Source organism: Pinus tabuliformis, chromosome 7, assembly GCF_031772625.1.
Source record: "Pinus tabuliformis cultivar Carrire ecotype Pingquan chromosome 7, CPIR1, whole genome shotgun sequence".
Taxonomy (NCBI): domain Eukaryota; kingdom Viridiplantae; phylum Streptophyta; class Pinopsida; order Pinales; family Pinaceae; genus Pinus; species Pinus tabuliformis.
This window is the reverse complement of record NC_142293.1, coordinates 448,912,951-448,935,382: the sequence shown is the minus strand read 5'-3', so window position 1 is coordinate 448,935,382 and position 22,432 is coordinate 448,912,951.

Genomic DNA, 22,432 nt, shown 5'->3' with positions numbered 1-22,432 from the left:
TTTTATGGGTATATTTAAAGCAACAACATATTTCCAATTGCAGTAATGGAGAAAATATCGTTGAGGACAGTTGGGTTCCTTTTTGATCCGTAGTGTCGATATTTTGCTTTATCCACTGATACGGAGAGGTTTGAGTTGTGCACCTAATGAGCTTACCCTTTGTTGTGGAATCTTCTACTCTGCAAAAGCATTTTCTGGATAAGGATTATCCTTATGGTCGCACCCATAAAGAAAATTATGTGGGATAATGGTTATCCTGACTTACACTTAGACTAGTCATATTGAAAAAAGCTCATAAATCTCATCTTCCTCATGTTGGAAGTTGAGTGAACACGGTGTCCATTTCATAGTCTTGATTGATTTATAGTTTCTCGATATGACCACTCCCCATCCCCATTATTTAACTTCATCTCTTCTGTATTGGGGGTCATATACTTTCAAATTACGCAATGGGTGGCTTCTACGCCCTAAAGCCAAAGTTGACTATCCTCTGATAGGTTGTCTACCTCCCTGAGAATTGTAAGAGGAAGAAGGGAAGTGACGGTTATTTGATTTTAGGATTTCATATCGTGGTCACTGCACCGCCTTCTTTTATCAGTTTTTCATGCATCACAAGTCTGATTTATTCGCTAACGCTACAAGTCCTAAGCCTGTGGGTCATCTAAGATCTTGCTCACCTCACATGCTAATATGTCGATTGATGGCTCAAGTACCATGGTTATGTATGTGCATCCATGGGTGCGAGAGGTTCTTTTGGTTCCTTTGTTGAGCACTCTCAACATCTGTCATCCGACGAGTCTGTGACCAGTTCACCTACTGGGCGTATGCCAAGCTCCATGGGTAATGTCGACATCGCCCATGATAGTGTAATTGTTATCAATATTGGAAAGCCACACCTAAACCTACATCAAGCATTAAAAACATTAACTCGTCCATCCGGCGGTCAAACCAAGAAGACTAACACTCCACGCAAAATCTGACTTGACGCCTGACGCTGCCACGACTGCTGAGTTGGCTGCCACATCTGCTGGTACGGCGCTGCATGGAGACTGCCGTTAACATCCGCGCAGGTTGACTCGGATCTGGGTCCGCTGCGCTGATCCGACGCAATTCGCACAACGTCACGGGCAAACGAATCGACCCTTAGCGTCCGGGGAGCAAGCGGTTTCTTGTTTGTACACGGGACGCGTGGCGCCATTTGATTGTGTCGGGGCCCCTGCTACGGATACCGCCTTCTGCGAATGGTGGTGCGGGGAGACCACGATGGTTTTCCGAAAACCACCCTGCGCTGTTGAAATTACAATTTAACATTATCAATATTGGAAGAAGTCATGTTTGTTTGGTGCCTAATTTCTATGGTCTGACTCACGGTTGCTATTTGGTCTCGTTGCCTGCAATGAAGTCAAACTTGGTGATCTTGTGCACTTTCAGAGAGTCTATGTTTTAGTTTTTGATCATGCAGACTACTCTTCTTGGGTACCTGGAGATTTTTTGTTAAGGAGATATTCTAACTGACTTTATGTTGCAAGGTTTAGTTGTTAAGACTCATCTCCAATATTTGTATCATATCCGAGTGCCTTATTTTCTGTTTGAATGGATATAAAGTGTTTTGGGCCATTTTAAGTGAGGATATAGCTCGACTACATGTCAGGTCATTTTGTTAGCCTGTGATTAGAGGAATGGTTGGAAATGAGGTAACCCTTACGATTATGTGGAGGTTAGGTGAAGGCGAGTGAGAAATAAATCCGGATCTCGAGATTTTCCATATGAAGACTGAACATAGAAACTCGTTAGTCATAGTGTAGTATATTTGTGGTTCGGGTATTGTATATCAGTGGTCATGATGAATTGCATGGGTTGGGAATTCACAGCAAGTAAGGTTAACTCATGGCTAGATTTTCATTTTAAATGCTAGCTATTTTAGGTAGATATGGGGAATGTGGTTAATCTAGTTGAGGTCGAAAGGTTATTATGTTTTTACTTATCATACAATTTGAGATCCTTAATGTGGTCAAATATCGATTCTATTAAATGGTTTGACTCACTTTTCTTTGATTTGCATGATATGAAAACCCTATGTAGTGCTGGTATGGGAGACTTACAAAGCCACAACCACACCTATGATATATATATATATATATATATTTATTGGGGAAATGAAATTTGGGGAATGACCGAATATGCCAGAGAGGGAGAGTTACCATGTGTCAATCTGAAGGTCCATTTGAATGAAAAAGTTGTAAAACTACACTAAATGGATCAAGATGGTTTGAAGGCTAAGTTGTTCGCAAAAAGGAAATAATGTGTAATTCGGGTAAAAGACCAAAATATGATATTCAGGGTGAAAATTTCCACTATTTATCATGGTTAAAAATTAATTTAAGATGATTTACACATACTAAACCAAATTTTAGATAGTTATAGTCAAGTTTGAGGAATAAGCAAGGTTGGAATTAATCCTTGCACTTTAACTTGAATTTCTCAAGTCCAAGTATGGTATTTCATACACCATGGTAGATAGCTATAGTAGCATTGTGGGGAGGAGAAACCCATAAAATCTATATGAAAGCAAATAATTCTGCAATATGGTTCAATAACATAAAAAATTGTAGTGTCAAGTGGAGTAGAGAGTAATGCAAATAAAAAGCAAACAATTAACATGTTGATTATTTTTAATATCTAGTAACAGTTAACTGTCAATTGGTTACTTTTTATTGTGCCTACTTATTGAGTGAGGTGAAGATTAAATTTTTTATGGCATTATATGTTGTGGATGTCTCCAAAACTTAAGCTATTGTTGAATACTTTTGTGAGGGTACAAAATCTCTATACCATGATTTAAATCTAGTTTAAGATACTTACACATGATAGACCTAGTTCTAAATGTTCATAGTAGAGCGGGAGGAATGAACAAATTTGTAATAATTGTAAGGTATGGTTATTACATCGAAAGTGGGATGATGGATTTTAGTGATACAATCATCATATTATTCTACTCATATTAACACTAAATTATTTTTTGCACGATTTCTATGCAAGGACATAGCTTAATAGAATGAAGATTATACTTATAAGAGATCTTAAGGGAAGAAATGTTGAACTCTTATGAGGTAAATGGAAAATAGAAAAGATAAAATGACAAGTTCCATTTCCATAGATCATGGTCAACACGAAGAAATATTAAAATAAAATTATATAAATGGAAACTATAGAAATATGTAGAAATTCATGGTTAATTAAGTGGGTTCCATCCTAGAACAAATTCTGAAGATTTTACTCATGAAAGACAGGTCCTCGTACGAAGTATGAGACTATGTAATTTTATTATTGTCTTTCGATTTAATATTGTTGTGTTGATTGGTGCATCTACATGTAATGATGCAATTCATTTTTGATATGGTTTTTGCAATGGATGAATCATTTAATTCACCCTTAATACGGAAATGCTTCAAATATATGCTATTTGATGGAACTAAACCTTACTAGGGTATTATTTAGATATTCAATAACAATATCCGTAATTAATTGGGCATGCATAGTTTGGAACCTATAGGTTTCATTGAGTAAAGTAATATCTCAATAATTATAACTAAAGTAGATAGAAGCACAAATTATATTCCAATCTAGATGGAACTAGGGTCAGAGTTGTGAAGGAAATGCACAAATGCAGTACAAGTTACTCTATGCATGTTGGGTGAGACATCATAAATTACTAAATTATGAATGTAATAAGAAGGTCATTGTGACTGAAACCAAGAGTACATCTAATGTAAATACATAATGGGAGTGTAAAAGTAACTCCTCGTGCTTCTTGGATAATAGAAGAAAGACAGTATTAAGCTTAAGAGCACAGGCTCACTGAAATTCGAATGTGTAAAAATTTACAACTTAAAGTGTGCAACCTCAAGCTTCACAACCTTCATGTACATATCCATCCATATGTATATGGGGATTCTCTTAATATCTCACAAATAGTAACCTTTCCAAAAGATGCTTCGAGTAGAATAAATGAAGATCTTACAACTGTACTTCTTGTGGAAAGTGATAAGGTAAATGTTATTAGTGTGTCTCTACTTTATATGAATAAAGTATACTTTGAGATTAGGTATGGTGGTCCTTGATGCATTAGAGCAGTTCATAGCACCCTAATGAATAATAGAAATTATACACTAGATTCGCAACAGGATTGGTCCGAATTAATAAACCAATCTTTAGTAAAACAAAAGTTTTCACATTAATACAACTTATGATAAACAAAGGATCTTAGGTTGGTAGTCAACTAATGCATGCATCAAGTAAAATGGAACATATAACATTTTCTAGATGAGGAAGAAAGAGGATAATGAATCATGCAACAACTTGTTGCTAAATTAAGAAGATGATGGCTAAGTGGTATTGGTAATGAGGATTGTTGTGCACAAAGATATTGGGTATCTAGCAATCTATTAAACAAAATCGAAAACCGTATAATATGAAATGCATACCTTTTACCACTAATTCTTATCAAACAATCTTAAAGAAGTTTGCTTGTCAGATTTCATTAATAGTGTTGCCTAGTTCTAAATAAGACAACATAACAAGTATTTCATAAATGACACGGGAATTCATGTCAATGAATTTGATAATTGATAAATGAGTTATATTCTCTTGTATTCTAGGGGTGATTTAATGTTTAACGTGAGGTTTAAGCATGTAACTGACCTAGGTTCACACCTTAGTACACATAATGCCAAGAAAACTTGGAGGCTGTTGAATTGAGAATATTGTAACCTTCATTTATAACTCATGTATGGGAAATTTATGTATTTGCATACTAATAATGCAATTCATTTTTGACATACAATGAATTATTAACAGCCAATAAGGTCTTCGAAGAAGTGTAAAAATAGCAATAGTAAATCATATGACATGATTAGTTTACATATGGGGTACTTTTGAGTACCAAACCATCATTTTCTTCGTTAAAGACAAAGTTAAGCTTGTTCTTAGACTTCAAATATAACATTGAAATGATACTAGACTGACTATCATAGTCAATAGTTTGTTTAATGATTTATCGAAAGTCATATTTCATTGCTGTTAAAACATTTTCTAAGTGATAGATTTAATCCCAAAACTCAAAGTTATGTGTATGATAAATTCATAGTATGCATGATTACCTCTATGGTACTATTTTATGGACATTTTACTGCAACTACAAGACATATGAAAAGGATTTTATAAATAAAATAGCTTGAGTACTTTGACATAAAATTATTCACTCATTGTATAAGTTGAACAGGTCCAGGAAATTCCTTATTCTCCAATCGATAAATGGAGCAATGTTTGATCAAACTTGCCTAAAGGTAATATAAACAAATGAAGAAATTTTTGGCATAATATTGACATGATTGAAAACATGTGGATGAAGTATATGTCAAGCAGGTGATGATATGGACATTGATATTGGGTACACATGTATAGGGGGTACTATGTACAAATAATACATATGGTACTGGTATGGATGCAGGTATTGCATGATTGTTATGAAACCAACTCACAAAAAGCTAGAAAAGAAATATCAATGCCTTAGAAATCAGCCTCTTTGAGGGGGAAACCTCCTTTAGATTTCACAAATGATCAATTCTTGGATGATACAAATGAAAAAACCTCCTTTCTATATATAGGAGTCTAAGGGGTCACAATAAAATCAAAGCCGACATAACAATAATAATATAAGGGGACAATAATAACAATAGTGGGCTTCTATGGGGCACAATAATAAAAATATGGGGACAGTAGGGGCACAACAATAACAATAACGGCTGCAATGACAATTGTGATGGGGGAATCACTTGTATTATAGGGACCTAACATGCCCCTCTCCTTCAAAAAAGTGTTGTCCTCAATGTTTGAGTAGTTCTAGATGCTTCTGTACAAAATTCTCATCCTCCCATGTGGAATATTTAGTGGGTAAGTGCTTCCACTTGATTAGATGCTCTGAAATTGATTGATTTCGTAGCTGTCGAGTTCTTGTTTTTGTGACTACTTTAGGTTCCAATATGATTTTTCCTTACTCCTCAAGTTCTGGAAATATTGTTTGAACTGGGAGCTTGTCACCAATAACCTTCTTTAAGCATGAAATGTAGAAAACTTGGTGGTCTCAAAAAGCTATAGGAAGCTTCAATTTGTATACCATAGTACCAATCTTTTGCAATACCATGTACGGACTATAATACTTTGGTGATAATTTATTATCCTTCTTAGGTTTCTTGAGGGACATTTGTTTATATGGAAATACCCAGTCACCTATATCAAAACTTCTTTCACTGCAATGTTGATATGCCTGTTATTTCATTCTATTATGTCCCAAAGTTAGGTTATCCTTTAAGTGTTGGAGAACTTGTTGTTTATGCTCGTTGTGATATTCCACTGCTTCAACCTTAGAATTTTCTCTTAAATATGATGTGATGGACAGTGGGTGGTATCCATAAAGTACCATAAATGGGGTCATTTTTGTGCAGTATGGAAGAAAGTGTTATACCACCATTCAGCCAAAGATAGCCATTTGACCCATTGTCTCTGTTTATTAGATACAAAGCAACGAAGATATCCTTCCAAACATTTTTTTTACTATCCTAGTTTGCCCATCAGATTGAGGATGATAAGATGAGATATGAGCTAACTGAGTACCAAGAGAAGAAAATACTTATGTCCAAAAATTTCCAGTGAAAATGGGATCTCTGTTGCTTACAATAATCTTTGGGTTTCCATGTAGATTTTGAATTGTTTCCATAAATGTAGTAGAAAATATAGTCAATTTAAATGGATGAGATAATTTTCAAAAGTGTGCATACTTGGTAAGATTTTCAACTACCAACATGATGACACTCTTTCCTTCGGACTTAGGTAAACTTGTGATAAAATCTATTGAAACCTCCTCCCAATGTTGACCTAGAATGGATAAAGGTTGTAATAGACCCGGGGTCTTAATTGTTTCAACTTTATTTTGTTGGAAAACCAAACATTCCGCCACAATATTTTGAATATTAGATTTAAGGCCATCCCAAAAACAATCCTTCTTAACCCTGTGGTAAGTTTTTGAAAATCTTGAGTGCCCTCCTAAGGTAGAGACATGCAATTCCATAAGAATATTTTGTTTGAGTTGGTAATTTTGACATAGGTATAAGTGACCTTTGTAACATAACAAACCATTTTTCCAGCTAAATGTAGCAGACGTGCTCGGATCTTGTTGTAGCTTTTGAATGAGTGCCCACACTTCTTCCTCATTTTTCCATTCATCCCTTATTTCGTTTATCCAATCTGGTTGGATAATAGAAATGGCACAAAGAAATGCTTCCACATCCTCATCCTTTCTTGAGAATGCATCTACCACAACATTTTTATTCCATTTTTTTGTATATGATTTCAAATTCATAACCGAACATCTTTGTGACCTATTTCTGTTGTACTTCTAAAGATAATATTTGTTCTAAAAAGTATTTAACACTATCATGATCCATTTTCACCTTGAAGTGTCTTCCCATTAGGTAGGGTCGCCATTTCTTAAGTGCATGTAGTATTGCCAACACTTCTTTCTCATAAATAGCTAATTTTCCTTTGATTGAACAATTTTCAAAAGCAATGGGTCTTTTTCCTTGCATTAAAACAACCCCAATTCTATTTTCTGAGGCATCACATTTCAAAATAAAGGTTTTTGTGAAGTCCAATGTAGCAAAGACCGGTTCTTGGCACATTACCTCTTTAAGATGTTAAAAGGCCTTCGTTGCTTTTGGAGTCCATAAAAATTCATAATTCATATTTCTTTAATAATGTTCTCAGAGGTGCTACTATTCTCCCATAATTCTTGACAAACCTGCGATAATACCCTGTCAACCTAAGAAATCCTCGCAGATTCTTTATGGATGTGGGGATTTTCCATTCCCTAATGTCTTTAATTTGCTAGGGTCTACCTTAACACCTTCATGAGATACAATATGACCCAAATATTCTACCTCTTGTACTCTAAAGAAACATTTGGAGCATTTTGCATATAATTGTTTCTCCTCCAATAGTTTGAGCACCCTGTCAACATGTTGAGCATGATCCTTTGAAGACTTGCTATAGATTATTATATCATCAAAAAGTACTAAAAAATATTTTCTAGGGAAGGATTTGAAAATGGAATTCATTAAACCTTGAAATGTACAAGGTGCATTGGTAAGGCCAGAAGGCATGACAAAAAATTCATAATGATCCTCATGAGTTCTAAATGTTGTTTTTGGAATGTTTTCAGTCTTCATTTTGATTTGACGATTTCCGAAACAAAGATCCAACTTGGTGAAGTAAATTGATGCATGCAATTCATCCAATAGTTCATCAATAACAGGAATGAGAAATTTATCTTTAATACCAAGCTTTTTGAGCTCCTTATAATCCAAAAACATGCACCATGATCCATCCTTCTTATGCACCAATACTAATGGAGCAATGAAAGAACTTTGACTAGGTTGAATTATACCAGCCTCTAGCATTTCTACAACAATACGTTCAATTTCACTCTTTTGGGCATAGGGATATTTGTAGGGCCCGATGTTTGGAGAAACACTTCCTGCAATCAAATGAATAACATGATCATGACCAGGAATAGGTTGGAGAACTTTAGGAGTCTTGAATACCTTCGAATGATTGTCCAAGAATTTTTGGAGATCTAGAGAATTAGGTGATTTCAATGCGGGAGGCTTTAGCGAAAATAATTGTGAAATTACGCCTTATTGTTATTTCTTTAGAGGCTTTGTCATTCCATTATATATGCTTATCTTTCTTAGTTTCCCTGTGATACCTCTTAATTCAACTTCCTTTTCTTCCAAAGAAAATTTCATGAAAAGTTCTTGAAAATTAAAAGCTATTGTACCCAAGGATTGTAGCCAATGGACTCCTAGTACAACATCAGCACCACCCATTGGAATGGAAAGCATTGGGTTGTTCAATATGTATTCTCCCATGGATAGCTTGATATTATGGAACTTTCCAGAGAAAATTATGGTTCCTCCACTTGAAACCATCACTTGACACTCTAGTGCTAGATATACGAAGGAATTCAATTCCATGGCTATCTTACAATGAATAAAATTATGGGTACTGCCTAAATCAATCAACACTATTACCTTTTTCTTCATGATATGTCCTTCTATCTTGATAGTTTAAGGAGTGGTAATTCTGGCCAATCCATTACAAGATATGGTCGAATTCATTTCTTCTTTCTCTAGGGTCTATTACTTGTGTATATCATCTTATTTTGATGTTTCTTGTTGCTTTTCTTCCTCCTCTTCACAATCTCTGTAAAATAATTTCTTCTTAGAACACTTATGACCTTTAGTGTATTTGCTATCACAACTGTAACAAATCCCTTTTTCTCTTTTTTCTTCCAGTTGTTGGGGCGTCAACCTTGAAGTTTTGGAAGGCTAGGGGAAACAATACTTCCATCCTTATAGTTGTGAGTGGTAGGATTCCTTGTTGACATAATTTTTCTTTCCATTTTTCTTGCCAACCTGAATGCCTTCTCTAATGAGTTAGGTTCCCAAAGGCAAACCTCATGTTGGATGTTATCCTTTAAAGTCGCTATGAAAAAATCAATCCTATTCTCCTATGTAGTATCTTTTACCCTTATATTCCATTTTTTGGATGTCCTCAATGTGCTCCATCATTGAACCCTTTTGTTTGAGGTTTATCAATTGGCTAAAAAAAGTGTTTCTTTTTGTATCTTCATAATGTGCTATCATTTCTTCCATAAAAATTGCTCAAGTGACAATTTTTTTATGAGAGCAAAGCTATCGATATCATACAAACTGATTTGGTTCTAAATATAAAGTTGCAATGCGTACGTTTTGTGTGTTTTGTACATTATGGAGATCGAAATATTGATGCATCTATGGTATACATGTTATAGGATCACTTCCATCAAATTTCCTCATATTGATCTTTGGAACATGGTGGGTCTTCAATCCAACTTTAGAGTCTATGAAATAATGACTAACATTTCTTTTGTTCTCATCATGAGTTTCCTATACTACCTTTTCGCCATTAGGAAGAATTTATTGTAGCAACTTTTCCATAGCTCCTTTCAAACCTTCCATGTCTTTCTTCAAATGTTAAATGTTTACTTCTAAACCATCCATATTAACTTCCACCCATTCATCTTAGATTCCACGCCTTTCTTTAAACCATCCATCTTACCTTTTCTCACCTTTTGTGAGAGTGAAATTTGTTGCACTTTGCCTCATAATTTTGATATATCATGTTGTATTTCTTCCTCTTCTTCATGAGTAATTCTAGATATTTTAGGTTTCTTACGAGGTTTTTACATTTTCTTTCTTTGGGGAATCAATTAGTGATAATTATGCTTCACTATGCCATTTTAACTTCAAAATAATTTTTCAATCCAAACTTATGAAAAAATTTAGAAAGACTACACACAATTTTTCACTTTGTAGAAGATAGAAATTGAATATGATGTATCTCTGTAATTGTGGATCTCCAAAGTCTAAAATTTCTTGCTGTAGTAGCCCTCTGAGTCTTATTTCCAATGCCAATAGTCTAATCAAAATTGGATTCTCCAAGAAAGAGTTATTCCCAATCTCTTAAGATGACCTGATTATATAATGTTTCAGTAGATTGAACTTGTATGACGCGCCATGTGTCACTGTTTCGACCTTCAGATCTGAAAAGTATACACAGAGAACTATAGTCTATCCTCTTTCTATTACTTCTGACGACATTTCAATATGATGTTCAGAGAGAAAGTTATGATGATTTTCCCAAGGTGACCTGTTTGGAATGTAATTTGGGAGTTTACAAAAACCTTAACTTCTTTATATCATATCTCCTAAAATATAGAGAGACAAGATCTAAAATTTGTAACCGAGGTTTAGAACAATTTTGGCTCAAATTGGTTTTGTTTGTATATTCTAAAACATCGCAGAACAAAATTTATAGTGAAAATGCTACGATGACCTATTTGGAGTGACGAAACCCTACAATCCAACCCTCTAATACCAAATGTTATGAAACCGTCTCACAAAAAGATAGAAAATAAAGATAAATGCCTTATAAATCAGCCTCTTAGAGGGGGAAACCTCCTTTACATTACACAAATGAACATTTATTGGATGATATAAATGGCGAACCCTCCTTTCTATATATCGGAGTCGAAGGCGTCACAATATAATCAAATCCAACATAACAATAATAATATAAGGGCACAATAATAACAGTAGTGGGCTTCTATGTTGCACAATAATAACAGTAGTGGGCTTCTATGTTGCACAATAATAACAATATGGGGACAATAGGGGCACAATAATAACAATAAACTTACAATCACAATAATGGGGGAATCACCAATATTATAGGGACCTAACAATGATAATATGTGACATGTATAGATGTGTGTGTAAAGCACACTATGTGCAGGTGTGCAAGGATTAGGAGAAGGTCGTGGGTGACTGCCTAGTGTGGAAACTGATCTAGAGTGCATACATAGGCAAGACAAAGGTGGAAACTAAGGATTGGTATTGGAAACTAAGGATAAGTATCTGTATTTTGTTACGGTCTTAGTATACATATGAAAAATGATTTTTCTTTATGATGGTTACATATGGGGTGTGATTTTGATGGTTATATTTCAGTTAACCTGATATGTTATTTTATACATGTTCGTCAGTCAAATGTGCTAGTTTAACTTGTTGTGACTAATGTAGGGAAATTGCAGGAAGCAAGTGTTCGACAAGAACACAAATGCATTGGAAGAATCCATTGGAAGAATGCATAGGAAGAAATTGCATTTCTTTAAATACAATGAACATGAGAAATCATAGTTACTCAAATAATAGTAGTGTATATCAAGCTATGATATTAACTATGGTAGACAAAGTTGAGTTTCTGCATCTAAAATCTCTGACAAAATTAATTGAAACAAATGTTACATGTAGCAATGGAAGGAGATTCGTTGGTACAATTCTTTTGTAATCGATATATATCAAAAGATATGATTCAGATGGCAAGGCCATGGGAACCTGAAAATTCAGAAACAACTACGGGTGAATGAGGAAAAATTATTGTAAGATGCAGTAATAAACAGAGGACGATCTAAATTTAGGTGTGGTGTATGTAACACCCATCCATTGTATGTAACACTCTGCTAACCTAAACTAAGAAAAGCTAGGTCCAAGATGTTACAATGAAAGAAAATACTTTATTATTAAATAAATAATGATAAATTAATCACTTGGAAAATGAGACACCAAGAGATGAGATTCTTGCCAAATAAAATCCCATTGGTGAATGAGAATGGATAATTCTTTCGTGATAATACTTCTAGATAAAATTCTAGATAATCTTAATGGATTGGGAGATAAATATATATTAGGTTTCTTAGTTGGACAAAGATGCTCAGTTTAACATAAAATCCTTGCAGGAGAGAAAGGGAAGCTTTTATGGGAAAAGCCTCATGGGAGAGAAAGGCGAGAAAGATAAACATAAAATCCTTGCGGGAGAGAAAGCCAAGTAAGATAAACGTAAAGGCATTGCAGGAGAGAAAGGAAAGATTTTATGGGTAAAGCATCGTGGGAGAGAAAGGTGAGCATTTCCATGAAAAGCCTAAGAAAATGGATAAAAAAATCTCCATTTAAAAGCAGGACGCCGCTAAAGGAAACCATATCATGAAAGAGGGTATTAAATACCCATTGAGGAGATCAAGAGAGGCAGTTGATCCATGGAAAGAATGCTCAGCTCAGGGGTGAACTCGAGGAAGTCAGTTCTAGGTTGGGTGGTGGTGCTCGATTTTCCAAGTGACAGTCCTTGCAGTTAATCCGGTTTAATGGCATGAATATTTTGTATGTTGAATCCTTACTCTTTATGTTTTTGAATCTATAAATGTATGAGTATAATTGCATATATTATCTTTTTATGAGATGATGGTATACTTATGCATGTGGCAACTATTGAATCTAAATTTAATTAAAGTTAAATTAAGTAATGGAGCTTAGTAGGTGATTGTTAATATTGGGTCAAGGGGTATGTTACAATTTTGGGTTTTTGACTATGTATTTGGGTTGAATAAAAACTCCTAGTCTGTTGGGTCCAAATATATCCCTTCTCACCTCATAGTTCTCTCATCACTTCCGTTGATTGGGTTGGGACATGTACTTACTACTACTTGTGTCTGGCCCAAGTGTCCCCTCTAATTTAGGCAGACATATCTTGACTCCCTTCCCTCTACATACATGTACGAGAATAATGACATGAATTTTATTATTTCACTCTCACATTTCCATCTAAACATCATACCTTTCTATTATAGAAAATGTAGTGGTCGTTTTAAACTTTAGATAAGAAAGGAAACATAGATTGAATTTGTGAAGCATTTTCAATCTCATATTGTTCCTATTGAAGGATTACCTATCATTGTAGATGGTTTATTTCCTATAAAATTTCTAATGATCAAACTACATAGATATATGATGTGGTCAACTCTTATATGATGGTAATGCTCTGACTGCCATTAGTGATGGAAAGGTAGAGAGGACAAAACACAAATTAACACACAAATAAACTTGTATTCATTAAATTTTTAATATACACAGTTACTGAGTTACGTCGCTTGTCTCTTCTAGTCTTACAGTTCTCACATGCCTTACAAAGAACTAGCCATGGGTATATAAAAACCTAACTTAATAAATATAGAATTGTGTTATTTCTAGATTACTTGAGTCAACTCTATCTAACTTGTTCATCAAAACTGGCACGAAATTAGAATTTTCCAAATAGAGACTAAATTCGAACTCTCTCACCCTAAATCGTTTTAAATCAAAATTAATATAAATTGCATTGCATGAGGGAATAATTAATATTTCCAACACTCCCCCTTAATTAATTCTATATGACTCAAAAAAACTAAAACATAGCTCAACTATGCATTTTAGGCTTACAATAAAATTGACTCAATGATTACTTAAATATGCATGTTGGTGTATGTTTCAGCTAGCCTTACAATGAGTCAATACTTTTACAATGTTGGATTTTCTTTTTGTTTCTTACAAATTCTATACCCTTGACATTGCTTCATTCTGTGTTGCACTTTCTTGTTATAGGCTCTATATTTCTTCACTTGCTACTACTGCAATTTTTCTTTGACTCCTTTAGTATTTGTTCTAAATTTATCTTCTACAACGTCCTCTTCAAATATTTGTTCAACCATTGATTCTTTCCAAAACTCTTCATCATCAAACTATGTTCTTCGCTGTAACTCTTGTGCTTCATATTACTCTTCTTCTTTCTACCATATTTCTTGATTGTAGAATCTTGTTTCTTCTTGACTCCATTGCTGAAAAATTGTTTCAATGATTTCTCCTTTGTGTTGAGAAACTTCAATATATTTCCCTTCACATTCAACATCAGGTATCACTCATTTGTGCTTGTAATATGCACACTAAAGATCATCATTATGATTACATGTAAAATCATAATCACTCTTCTTTATCTTGTTCACCATTTCATTTAATTCTTTTATTTGAGTTTCTACTTCAAGGCTCTCATCAATTTTTCCAATAAGCTTCTGAGTCCATTCTTCAATGAGTTTTAAATTTGCATGAAACTTATTAATAAATTTGTTTTGAAATATAGCTCCCATTCTATTTTGAATACCTACATAGTCAAAAACAATGTTAAAAACATCTTCATTATGCTCTGTAGTGAGAGCTTTCTTCTCTTCCTCTTCCTTCTGTGCCTTCTCTTCCGATTCCTTACAAACCTCTACTATTGCATATACGTTGTCTTCCACTTAGCTTCAAGACACAAGTGGGCTTCTCTCACCAAATAATAACATATAAATATTTTATTTGTGTTGCATCATGTGCCACCAATCATCACTAGTTAAATTATCATCATCAAAGTGGACATCAACATAATTTTGATACACTCTATTGTGGGATATCCAATCATGCATGTGCTCACTAACAATTTTGACTTCACCAAATTCATCTGTTGTGACTAGATTCACTAATTGTCATTTCACTTTGTATTCATTGTTCACATGTGTCTGGTCATAGCTGGATTCACAATCATCTTCATGGTGCACGTGAATATACTCTTGCACGTCTTCACTCGCAGAGGCTTCAACTTCTCTCTTTGCAATCTTTGTTGCATCTTCCTCATTCATATGCACGGATTCTCCAAGATTTTTTGTCCTCCCAGAGTCTTGCTCATTTACTCTGAGTTATGCTGTTGACTTCTCTATTGATTCTTCAACAAATTGAGACACAACTTGCTACTACATGCCACTTTCCTTTGTACCAAATTTTGCTTCCAGGATCTTCCATGCTTTGTAGCTTTTTCTACCTCGCTCAAAAACTTCTCATTCAGTGTCTCTTTTATAAAATCAAATACTAAAGCATTGCATACTTCGTCATATGGGTTATCGGAGAGGTACTCAATTAACTCTTTATCTCTAAAAAAAAGTTTGAATTTTGACAACTCAAAAATTAATTATTTTATGAGCAGACATAGGAGGTGGTAGCATATCCATGCTACACCAATCAACCTTGAATTCTCTTGCTTATTCTTCCCGAGTTGCATGATGAACCTCTCTAATCATGAGAATGATACTTCCCTCTTCTTTTCAATTTCTTCTACGGATTTGTGTTAGTATTTCTTTACGACCCATGATTGTTGTTTTTCTTCTGTCTTTTATCAATTTTTCTTATTTTTTATTATTGTATGAGACTTCTCTCCATATCTTCCAAAAAAATGAAAAATATTTTCAATATATACCCCATAAAGCATAATTTTCGTTAAATTCACATAAAAAAAGGATTTTTCCAAAACATAAACACCAAAAAATTAGAAATATTTATAAACCAAATCACCTTTCTCTTTCCAATAAAAGCCCTTTCTTTCATTCATTCTCTATTAAAAAAAAAAAAATGCTCCCAAAAATTGTACTAAACTCCTTTTAAATAAAAATAATACTAAAAGTATTTTTAAATAAAAATAATATTTTATAAGGAAAAAACTAGACTTCCCTTCTATTTTTCAATATACCAAAAAAAACTTTAAAAATTATCTCTCTCACATATACCAAAATAACAAATTAAAAAATTATCTCTCACTCACATGACTTTTTAAAAATATTTCCGTGTTGTTTTTTTTTCATCTTGATAATCGATAACTAGTGAGAGTTATCTTGAATAGGCCCAGAATCAAATCCAACTGACTGCCACTATAAATCTAGGCTAGATACAACAGTAGTGAGAGTTATCTTGAATAGGCCCAGAATCAAATCCAACTAACTGCCACTATAAATCTAGGCTAGATACAACAGCCTGAAAACCACACACAATATCAATTAACTTATACCTCAACAAAAACCGTTATTATAACTGAACTTGCGCACTTATAATCATCAGCTTTTGATTTTAAAGGACATTTTCAAATAACCGTTTTCTAAATCTTCAAAACTTGCCCTCGCCCGTTCACGGCAGCTGGGCTGATCCTTAATTTATTTTCTTGTGGTTTCTTTACAAAAACAAACTCCCTTTGTAAATTAACTGACTTGGAGACGATGGCTAACGAATAAATTGATTTTCACACGACGGGTCGCGGGCTTCTCATAACAATAGCGATAGCTATGGCCGAGTCGCACGGCACATAGTGTGCTTCTGCATGCCGGTGCCCAATCACACAGGCATCGACGTCTCTGCAAAGCGAACGACTTTGGAAACATTCTATCAGCGATGCTGAACACAGTAACTCGGCTGTTGAGGCTCTCAGCGGAAGCCGTTCATAAAAAGAAATTCTAGCTCTTGCAACCATAAACAATAAGTTTTCTTTCCCGCATATTACTTCTGCTCGCTGAGCAGATTACTTCTGCCGGAACACTCTTCTTTATATCCTTTAGCTTTGATATTAATTTGATGGAAACGTCCAGAGGAAACACAAATTAATGCACAAATAAATTAAAGTTTTCATATCTAAAATTAACCAGAGTTGTGGTTTTTGGCTTTTCTGCATCATACTTCTGAGACTCCTTACAATGACCTAATCACTGGTATATACAGTCCTAACATACTTGATATATAAAGTCATAATTTATTAAATATAAAATCATGCTATTTCTAACTGATGTGGGTCACTGGTATATACAGTCCTAACATACTTGATATATAAAGTCATAAATTATTAAATATAAAATCATGCTATTTCTAAGTGATGTGAAATAATTTTAAATAACTTTTTCATACAAACTCACACCAAATTAAACTTTTCTAAATATAAATTAAACTGAACTAACTCACACTCTTAATATAAATGGCATTGCAGGCTGGAGTAATTACTATTTCCAAAAATACTTCTCCCTTAGAGCAGCTCTTGTACTCATTTTAAATTTTGGATAAAAAAAGGCCACACACATTGAATTTGTGAGGCATTTTCAATCCCATAAATGTTCATATGGAAAGCTTACCTGTCAGTGTAGATGGTTTACTTTCATGTACAATTTCTGATGATCAAACTGCACAGATATATGATGTGGTCAACTCTTATATGATGGTAATCCTCTGACTGTCATTAGTTCTAAGCGAGGATATTCAATGATCATTATGGGTTGCTGACTATGTAGTTGGGCTGACTCCAAACTCACAGTCCACTGCGTCCAAATATATCCTCCTCACCTCGTAGTGGTCTCATAACTTCCCTTGATTGGGTAGGGACTCGTCCTTACTGCTACTTGTGCCTGACTCAAACGTCCTCTCTCATTGAGGCAGACCTACCTTGATTCTCTGCCCTCTAAATACATGTACGAGAATAGTGACGTGCATTTTATCTGTCACTCTCACATTGCCTTCTCAACATCAGAGAATTCTCTTATAGCAGCTCCAGTAGTCATTTTAAATTTTGCATTAAAAAGGCAAAGCATTGAATTTGTGACGCATTTTCAATCAAACAGCATTGAATTGGTGAAGCATTTTCAATCTCATATTGTTCTCATGGAAGGCATACCTGTCCTGTATATTTTCTGATGATCAAACTACATAGATATATGATGTGGTTAAGAAATATATCTGGGATTTTTCCAAAAAATAATTTGTATGTCAGTTGCTGCTACATATTATCTTTTGTAGTGTGTTTTTCATGATCAATCTGCTTCAACATAAAATTATAATAAAATAAAATTTCTTAAGGATTCCAATAAATGAAATTTTCATTGATGTTCTCATCATCCAAGATGTCGTCAACATTCATTTATGTAGCTTCTATGCACACTTCATCTAGACATGGTGTTGCAAACCATGCTTCAAGAACATTTAACTCCCATTCAAAATCATTCCCTGTACCTGCATATTTGAAATCAATAGTAAGTGTAAAAACATTTCCTGTTCCTTTAATGAGAGATTTCTCCTTTTGAACTTCTAGTTGTGCTTCTGCCATTTTCTCTATTTTTTCTTTATGGGCTTCATGCTTTGCTGTTTTTCTCTTTGTCTCTTTGAGTTGACTTCTTGACTAACTTGCGCTGTTGCAAACATATTGTCTTCCCCAAATAGCATCCTGTCAATATGATGTTTTTGTTGCATCACCTGCAACCATTATCATTTGCCAACAATTCTTCATCAAATTTTACATCAGACATATTAATTCTTCGATTCATCATAGCATTGACTGTTCCAATGGCAATTTCATTGTCATGAGCAAGCTTTGTTGTTGGATTCACCAAATCTTCATCCACTTGTGATTATGCACAGTTGGGTTCACGATCATCTATGTGCTCCATCTCTTTTTCTTCTGCTACTTCTTCACATACATCATCCACTTGTGGCTATTTCATTGTAGATATGTCGCTGTTGATCCACCTTCATCTTCAACTTCAATGATCCCCTTACACCAAAACATCTCTCAATGGCATTGAAAGCCTCCTTAGTTACCTTAGCTTTTAAAATTTAAAAAAAAATCTCTTAGCTTTTCCCATTTGTTAAGTATTAGCTCAGCCCAACTCAACAATATAAACAGAGTTTTCCATTTATTAAACAAATGACACTTTCACAAAAACTTTTATAAAAATATCACCATACCCGGAGCCTAATGGGAAAAAAAGCTCATTTTTCTAACTCTCCTTTTCCAACAAAAAAAAATAAAATAAAAAATACAGCACCCTTATGTTTAGAAAACCTCTTTTAAACAATTTCATAAGCCCTTTTAAAATAACACATGAGCACTTTTTAATGTACGTATGTCCTTTTTGAAAATAATACTATGCACTCAAAAACATACACGAGGCCTTCGTAAATAACGTATTTCCTTTTTCAAACTAATACAATGCACTTTTCATTCACATGTGCATTTTATATAAGCTCAAACCTTTGACCATTGGCGTTGGATTAACAAAATCTGCGCATTTCGCTTGACGTGTTGTTGGAGCGGAATTTGGCTAATGCTTTTTTCCGATGCTCTGTGGCCGCGTGTGAGAGAAAACGCTGTAAGTTTTTGAAGCTAACGCTGCACTTCACATTGCTCAACGGCGTTACTAACACACTGTATCAAAATAACACACAGCGTTATCAAAACAATTTTTTTCCAATATATTTGTGTTCAGCTTTCTTCAATTGCCCTGTGTGGCTTAGCTGGCTTCTTCTTCTTCACAGTATTCTTTAAACTTCTGCGGCTCTCTCAAAAAGTCTTATGCAAACTAGTCTCTCTCTGCTGCTCTCAAGGAGTCTTACACACCCGATAAGCTATGATATCATGACAAAAATTGAAGTGAACAAAATGCTTTCTCTTCTCAATAATAAATGACTGAGTCAAACTCTACTACACTTGACTCAACTGAAACAAAACTAGGACACTTAGTCGGACCGTTTTGAGACATAACAAGTGGTTTGAGACATAACAAGGGATTCTCCAACACAAAAAATTAGATTTAACTAAAATGTTAAGTTTAAAACTTTCAAGAGAACTGACTTAATTAGTTGTAGTAATTATAGCATTTTAATTTTTTTTTTAATTATGGTTATTAATATAATTTTTGTGTTAATGGGTTTGTAAATATTTCAATCAATTGGTTTTTTTATTTACAAAATTCGAAGTCATTGTTTACGTGCTTTCCAATAAAACAATATGTAATATCAATATCTTTATTTTTCTTATGAAAGACATGGTTATGTTCTTCTCTATGCTCCTAACTCATCTTTCATTGCCTTCAAATTCAACGTCTCTATTAACTATGACTTTCTTTGAAACTAGTATATAACTTATCCATGTATTGACTAATCATTGTATTTAAGAAATATGAATTTTTCATTTTTTCATCTAACTTTGTTCATAACTATTTAGGCGCTTAGTGTATGTCACACAACAAAATACTCTAAAATGTGCTACATTCTAGCTCATATCTATCTATGCTTCTGGTAGGACTTTGTTCATCACACTTTTAGTTGGAAATATATCCATAACCGATGTGCAACATCCATAACCTACATCATACGCTAGGGATTTTATTTATTAACTTACATATTCATGGAAAGTCTTAGTTCATGTCCATGCATTGATTTGTGTGCTCAAGAAAAGTGATGGTAAAGTGTAGAAGCATCGCAACATTGCATACTAATAGAGGGTCAGGTTTCCTTATTAGAATGGATAGTTGAGAAGGCAGTGTGTAGTACAATTAGGTGGAAAAAGAATATTAAAGGGTATAGTGGAATTAGGTGGATAAAGAATATTGAAGAGTTGTGATTGGAGGAGCATTGTAGGAGTTTAAGCTCAAATGAGCTCTCTATGCCATGGTATATATGCTTAGTGGACGGATGTTGCAGTGTTAAGATTAGATGGGTTTTATAGATACATCCTTAGAGGACTTGGGCATGATACAAGGTATTACAATTTGGTAAGCATTGTAGATATGCTCAAAGGATGTTGGCATTTTAGAGGGCAATGTAAATTTGTTGAACATGAATTATCTCCCTTTCATACCAATAGTTTTCTTAGTACAATCGATCCTAAGTTGTCTAGAGGATGTAATGTTGTTGTTTTTTAATTTTAATAGAGAAATTAGTTTTATGTATGATTGCAAGTCATTTGTTGTACATTGATGTTTCTATTGGGATTTTAGACTATGGATCATCACATTGTTTGGTTGTATTTTTTGATATAATCGTTATTTTTTAATTCATTAAATTATACATAAAGTATGAGTTTGTGCTTGAGAAAATCTCAAAAAAAATAGAGTTGAAAATATTTGAGTTGTTTGCATCATTTTGGTGTCAAAGAAAAATATTTTATCTGTTCTAAAGTATTTTTCTAGGTTTTGGGTGCCATAGGTGTACCTCAGGCTTAGTTTGTAGTAGCTCTATAAATGTCTATCAAAATATATCTATTAAAGTATATACATATAGAAATGACGGGTGATGATTCCTTGAGGTAAGTCTGCATCTATGTCTATAGAATCCTACACTGCTTGGATCATTTTGGTTTATGTTTGGATACTTTAAAATTGAGTCCATTCAACATAAGAACTAAGTGTGCTTGGAGGAGCACTAGATTGCATAGGGATGCATTATTGATTTGTTTAAGAGTATAGGATAAAAATCGAAAATGTGAAGTGAATGAACCAAGAAGAGAAATGCAATATGAAGGACGAGATACATGTAATTAGGAGGCTAATCAAAAATTTTGAAAAAGGGCAACAAAAAACCGATCCAAATGATAAAAAGGAGGGTGTTGAAGAATGGATAAATACATGATTGAACATAGAGATATTTTAGATGGGGTCTCAGTAGTGAAAATGTTTTGTTATACGAAAGAAGGGCAAGCACATGAACAAAAGTCCATAGAAACATAGGATTCATGTGTTTCCCAAAGCATTCAAGAATACCACAAAGTATTAACTATGTATACAATTACATGAATGTATATGAATGTGGGTAGAATAGTAGTTCTATAAATTGCATTCCAAACAAGGTTGGGGAAATATAGTGTGCAAACGTAAACAAGTGCATATTGCAAGTGCTTTCCTTGATTTTGCAAATTTATGTTTGTAAAAACCAATGGATCAACACCCATTTGGTGTCAACCCCAGATATGTTGAGTGAAGAAAAAGAAGAAAAGAATTCAGAGATGAAGCTTGTAGCCAAATACTTGTTGGGGGAGGAGTATAACACCATTGAAGATAATGTTGATTTCCATGTTGCAAACAATAAAGGCCTAAGAGTACCTGGGAATGTGATAAATCTCATATATACAAAATAATGAGAGATCACCCATAACATGTCTTACTAAGGGACCATCCCGGAAAATATTGCCATAGAAACCTAGGTGAAACATTTCCTAGCTAATGTGACATTTCAGTTCACACAAAAGATTTTAGTTGTTGAGGTGAACAAAATTTTGTAGGAAAATGTGTTTGCACTTC